The sequence below is a fragment of the Triticum dicoccoides genome, chromosome 5B, assembly GCF_002162155.2.
Source record: "Triticum dicoccoides isolate Atlit2015 ecotype Zavitan chromosome 5B, WEW_v2.0, whole genome shotgun sequence".
In the NCBI taxonomy this organism is placed as follows: domain Eukaryota; kingdom Viridiplantae; phylum Streptophyta; class Magnoliopsida; order Poales; family Poaceae; genus Triticum; species Triticum dicoccoides.
Window position 1 is genome coordinate 451,520,147 of NC_041389.1, and position 7,032 is coordinate 451,527,178.

Below are 7,032 nucleotides of genomic sequence, written 5' to 3' on the forward strand. Positions count from 1 at the left end.
TCAATCTTGGCATGATGAGCTGTCATCCAGTCCATACCCAAGATGATGTTAATATCTGAGGACTTGAGGGCTACAAGTGATGCAAGAAATACAAGTCTATCAATAAGGATTTCATTACCATGGCTGATTCTCGTGGTTTGCCACCTAGACCCTGGGGTTTGAATTTCAAGCGGAGTTGGCATATCACAAAATGACATGTCGTGCAAACGAGCATAGCCTTCAGAAATGAAGGAGTGAGATGCTCCAGTATCGAACAGAACCGATGCTGGATGACAATTGACAAGGAGTGTACCAAGAACGACATCCGGATCATCATGAGCGTCTTTAGCTGAGACGTGATGCACATGTCCATGTTCAGTGGGGGCTGACTTGACACTGATCATCTTGCGTGATGGCTTACCATGGCCAATAGACTCCTCGGGCTGGGGTGGAGCATAGCTAGTCTGAGAGCAGTCACGTGCATAGTGTCCTGGCTTCCCGCATGTGAAGCAAGTCCCTGAGGTTGGACGTGGACCCGCACTAACAAGCGGTCTACCAATAAGCCTGGGTGGAACATATGACTGAGCTGGGGGAGGCACCACATAAGATGGTCTCGGTGTATATCCGGAAGGAAGAGCGGAGTTTGGAACCCAAATCCGGCGCTTCTGCGAACTGGAGCCGGAGGAGGATCCCAAATCACGGGTGTGCTTACAAGACTCCTCGTAAGTGAGCTGAGCTGTCTCTACATTGATGGCTTTGTTCACAAGGGCTTGGAATGTATCACAATGATGCAGGTGGAGATCACAACGCAACTTGGGGTTGAGACCCTTCCGGAACCTAGCCTGCTTCTTGGCGTCCGTGGACACCTCTTCTGTGGCATAGCGGGCGAGGTTCTCAAACTCTCTACTGTAAGCATCAACAGCCATCTTACTCTGGGTGAAACTACAGAACTCTTCTCTCTTGCGATCGATGAGGGCTTCAGGAATGTGATGCTCGCGAAAAGCCTCAGTGAAATCTCTCCAGGTAGGAATCTGGCCAGCTGGAAGCATAGCCTCATAGTTCTGCCACCAAAGACTAGCAGGACCTTCCAGGTGGTATGTGGCATAGGTGACCTTGTCATCTTCAGCTACGTTCGCGGAACGCAACTTATGAGTGATGCTACGGAGCCAGTCATCTGCATCGAGTGGCTCGATGGAATGATGAAAGGTAGGTGGGTGCAAGCGGATGAAGTCATGAATGGTCGCAGACTTATTGGACTGATGTGCGGTGTTCTCCTCGATACATGCCAACAAGCGGTTAGACTCACGCTTGTTCCTCTCCATTTCTAACATGAACTCTACCAACGAAGGCTGGTCGGGAGGATCCTCATTTCTACCATCTCCGTGGTTCTGGCTACGAGCAACAGAACTTGATGTCATCCTGAGAAACAAAACAAGGGATGGAATCAGCATGAGCTATAGGCCATAGAATGTAGGACAAGGAAATTAGTAACTCTCAAACTCCTAGGGAAATTCCGGCAGCATAACGGCAGTAAAATGCTCAGAATGGGACATCCTGCTAAAATGGGGTAGTAACATACTCATCATCATCAGTCAAGGTTCTGAGATAGCACTAAACAGGTTACTCCGGAAGTACTCGAAACTGAGATATGACTCTGATCAACCAGTCCTATGGGACTACGGAGTAGTAACACGTGATCCTGATAGACGGAAGAGAAAACCTAGTTCCTTAACCCCGTAGGAAAGATAGGATGACTCAGATCAGAAGGCCATGAGGTAAAGGAGTAAAAAGAGCCTTACGTTCCTTCCCACAATCAATTCCCTTACATAACTAAAGAACTTCTAGACTCAACTTCGACCAGTTTGGCTTGGTAATCCTATAGGCAGTCAGGCTCTGATACCAAAGCTGTCAGAACCCCGATTCTATGCCACACCGATCTAGCATGTAACACCTCATATCACTTTGTGGCCTCACGCACGGTATTCCCACGGGTGTCGCCTTACCATGCCCGGGACCGTTTGTGCCTTTTGGCACATGCATATGATAGTTTCGCTAGCATCCATATGACAAGAACCCGGGCTGACATGGCTAGTCGTGAACCCGAAGTGGCACTAACTTACAGGGACAGGTATACATGACCCAACATCGAACGTGTCGGTCATCAGCGAGTGAATCCGGGCTGTAGCAACTAGGCTAGCAGGACTCCGGTAAACCGGGCTGTAGCAGGCTAACAGGACTCCGGTAGACACCGCGTGACACTTCCCCGAAGGGACAGACACAGGAACGAAGAAGGACACATGCCGGCCAGCCTAAGTGTTCCGGAGCAGTAGCAAGCTACCAGGGCTCAGTGGAAGCACTAGGAGACATTTCCCGGTAAGAGAGGCTACTAAGGATAAACAACTAGATAGTCAGATCCCACACATAGCAATACACATTACACGTACGCATAACATGCAAGTATGTGCTGTACAACATGGCATCACAGCATAACTCAACAACTCATATAGATAAGGCTCAAGAGCCATGATAGCACTTATTGCAAACAGGGGTCACAGGACCCATCATACAGAGCATACAAGCAACAAGCGGAAGCATTACATGTCTGAGTACATACATCTACAAATGAAAAAGGCTTAAGTGCCTGACTATCTACAACATCCGATCAAGATCGTAGCTGAGGTGCAAGCTACTTGTCAAAGTCCATGAGAACACTAGTAAAACCGAAGTCTCCGCTGCAAAAACATAAATAAAGCAACATGAGTACAAAGGTACTCAGCAAGACTTACATCAGATCCTATCATACATGCATTTGTATCAAGAGGGTAATGTGGGGTTTAGTTGCAGCAAGCCAGCTTTGACTCTGTGGCTATCCTATTCTACGACTACCAGAACTTCTTTGATGTGATATGGCGCACATGAGTCCACTAATCACCACACAATACACTACTATGGATTCATCCCCGTCTCCCTACGGGAAAGCCATCCATAGCACTCACACTTTGTCTTGAGCATTTTAGAGTATCCACTTCAAGTTGTCTATGTACCATGTAAGCATCCAAGAAGTCCATAACCGCGGACCCGGCTATTCGAATAGATCATGTTAACCATGCAGGGGTGTACTTCTTCACACACGCTCTCGCCACTTACCACCATGTACACGTCGTGTATCTCGGCAACCTTCAAGCGGAAGCCTGGCGAGGGAGTCGGCCACGACCTGACTAACCACACAAGACTCTAGCCCAGGTTTATCGCCTATTCGGGTTCCATCCGCAAGGAGATCCCGCCGGGGTGTCGCTCACGGCCCCAAACAATGTGTGCAGGGTTCCCGAGCCCACCATCCGGGTGCCACTCGGTACACCAGGCCACGTGTGCCTAGTCTGTCCCAAGCCCACCCTGCCGGGTGCCACTTGGTGGAGAATTAGCACTACCTACAAACACCAGAAACTAGTTGCGACTCCTGGACAGAGATCAAGTTGGTTAATAAGTCGAGAGGGGCCGAGTTACCGGAACCCAATGTGTGGTAGTATCGCGTCATTGGACAACATACATAGAACTCAGTGCTTAAGGACGGTTCTAGTGAGACAACCCACCATGTACTCCTACATGGCCTCTCACCGCTACCTTTACCAAATCGTGTTCACACACTTCACTCTCAGCATCAGAACATATCGTAACACTCCAATTCATTCCCAATGAATCAGACCTGATACAACTCTAAGCAATAGCAGGCATAGCATGGTAGGAACACAACATGGCTCAATCAACTCCTACACATGCTAGTGGGTTTCAACTATTTACTGTGGCAATGACAGGTCATGCAGAGGAATGGGTTCAACTACCGTAGCACAAAATAGAAGATGAATCGTTGTTGTCCTAATGCAATAACTGAGAGCAGGAGCGAGAGAGTAGGATTGTATCGGAATGAACAAGGGGGTGTGCTTGCCTGGTAGATCAACAAGGAAGGCACTGCTCCTCGGACAGGTACTCTGGAACACTCTCCGAAGCAGGACCTATCGAGAAGGAACGGTGTCGACAATCAAAACACAAGCATATGCAACAATATGATGCATGATCATGGCATGTAGATGTGATGTTGTTTGAGCTAATGCAGCTAGCAATCATTTGGGTGAAATCCATTTGAACCAAAGATTCAAATGCATCTCCAAAATAAGCTCTTTATATAAGCCATTTTAGTGTTTCACTTATACAGTAGGTATAAGTTGGTTTGTCATGCATGAAACTAGAACAGATGGAAAGATTGCATTTTTCTGATAATTTTTCATATATAAATTATTTCAATCTGAGCTACGGTTGAATTTCTATGATTTTTTGAAGTTTGAATCAATTTCTAGAATTTCCTGATTTAATTTAAATCCAGAAAATGGATAACTGCGTCAGCATGATGTCATGCCTGCGTCAGCAGGTCAACGGTGCTGACCAGGTCAAACCTGACATGTGGGGTCCACACGTCAGTGACACAGTGTTAAACAAGGGGGTTTTACTAATCTAATTAAAAGATTAGGGCGCAGGGGCCCACTGTCAGTGTCAGAGTTAGCTTAAATGGTGATTAGCACTAAGCTAATCACTTGGCCGACAGAGCCCGCATGTCAGGCCGGTGAGGTCGTCGGCGGCGACCTCAGGACGCGGCGGCGTCCGCGTTACAGGCCACGGGGGCGGCGGCTAAGGGCACCGGGGCGTAGCCCGGACTCATCCGCATCTAGGGGAGCAGACGGGAGGCTGCGGGGCGAAACTCGCCGGAGCGAAGCTCGCGGCGGCGGACGGAGCTCGGGCTCGAGCGGCTGCGGGCTACAGAGCACGGGGAGGCAGGAGAGGAGGGGGAACCGACGCGGGGGGGCTCACAGGGGACCGGAAGAGACGACGGCGAGCTCGGGGGAGGCACTGACGGCGGCGAGCGGCGACGGAGATCCACGGCGGCCGGAGGTGATGAAGGCGACGGCGACGGCTCCACGGGGCGCTCCGGCTTGTGTGGCTTGACAGGGAGGACGAGGACGACGACGCGGTGCTCCTGCGCGTGTCAGAGAGGCGAGGGGGAGGTGGTGGCTACGGCTACGGCGAGCGGCGGCGACGGCGCGTTCGGGCGGTCGGGAGAGAGAGAACCAGGGGAGGAGGGGGGAATGAGAGAGAGGGAGAGAGGCGCGGCGCGTCGTGGCGACGTCCAGAGAGGCCAGAGCGATGAGGAGGGAAGCAGGAGGTGGCGGCGACGTGGCCACGGCCGGCTGTGGCGCGGGCACGCAGCTGCTTTGGGCGAGGGGGAGGAAGACGACAGAGGAGGAGGCCAGGTGGGCTGGGCTGGCCAACTGGGCCGGCCAGGCCGCACAGGGACGGGCTGCAGAGGGAGGTAAGCGCCAGGTAAGTTTTTCCCATTTCTTTTTCTTTTCTATTTTTCTGACATTTGTTTTGATTAGTATTAAATCATTTTATTTACTTATGCCAATTTTTGTAGGAACTAGTGGTATTATTCCAGAGCTCCTCGGCAAATGGCATAATTTTTGGACATATTATATATATATATAACAAATATATATCCAATGCAAATAATTATGCATTAATTCCAAATGCCCAAAATAAATACTTATGGGCTCTTAAAAATATTGGTTTGATTTTTATCTCTGTCCAATATTTCCAGAGAGCAACATGAGCATTTTCTTGGACCCTTTTGGAGCAACTTTTATTTGGGTCATTTCCAAAAATGATTCTGAGGGTTTCACAAATCCTCAATTCAGAATTAAATGAAATTTAAACATGATGCACACATGATTAGCTAGTCTAGGTCATACCAGAACTAGGGATGTGACAGCAGGTGTGATCTCCCGAATACCGTCCGATGGCAGATCTAAATCATGCTCATCATGACCGTAGGGCGCACCTGTCATGGGTTCGAATCCGTAGGAGATCGAGTCTCCGTGGATGTCGGCAGTGTAGTTCAGGCTTCCAAACCTGGCCTGATGGCCAGGGGCGTAGCTATCGATCTGCTCCAGATGACCAGGCGAGTTGGCCCGCAGTGCGAAGCCGCCGAATACGAAGATTTATCCGGGGAGAAAAACCTCACCCTGAACCGCATCATTATAGATAATCGAAGGCGCCATCAAGCCTTATGGTGACGACACAGTGGAGCTCCCAATGAAAGCACCAATGTTGGTGTCAAAACCGGCGGATCTCGGGTAGGGGGTCCCGAACTGTGTGTCCAAGGCTAATGGTAACAGGAGGCGGGAGACACAATGTTTACCCAGGTTCGGGCCCTCTCAATGGAGGTAATATCCTACTTCCTGCTTGATTGATCTTGATGATATGAGTATTATAAGAGTTGATCTACCACAAGATCGTAGAGGCTAAACCCTAGAAGCTAGCCTATGATTATGATTGTTGTTGTCCTACGGACTAAACCCTCTGGTTTACATAGACACCGGAGGGGGGCTAGGGTTACACAAAGTCGGGTACAGAGAAGGAAATCTACATATCCGAATTGCCAATCTTGCCTTCCACGCAAAGGACAGTCCCACCCGGACACAGGACGAAGTCTTCAATCTTGTATCTTCATAGTCCAACAGTCCGGCGTAAGTATATAGTCCGGCTGTCCGAGGACCCCCTAATCCATGACTCCCTCATTCGCCTCCCTCACTCAGCTCGGTGCACGACTTGCCCTTTGCGTTCAAGTCCTGCAAAGTGGACGGGTCAACGGGGGCGCAGCTCGACGTCGTCTCAGCTTCCGCCGACCTCACTGACAGAGTGCTCGCTGTGACAACCTGGCGATAGTGCAGCGTTTAGCCATGTAATCCCGCGGTGGCTCTGCGCGTCGGGGATGCCGAAGCTTGCAGCGCTCGTGTCCAGCTTCAGATGTGCCTGCACTAGAAGACATTGGATGATGTGCAGCAGGAGCAAGTGTTAGTGCCTTAGCTAGTTTATCTGCATGTTTATTTTCCTTGTGCATGTGCATGCCATGCGGATGCGTGTGTGTACCGGTCCGGGTCGTGCGCTAGGCCACCGGACACACAGGCCACCGCTACATGGCTATCGCCGCGCACCCTCCTGCCC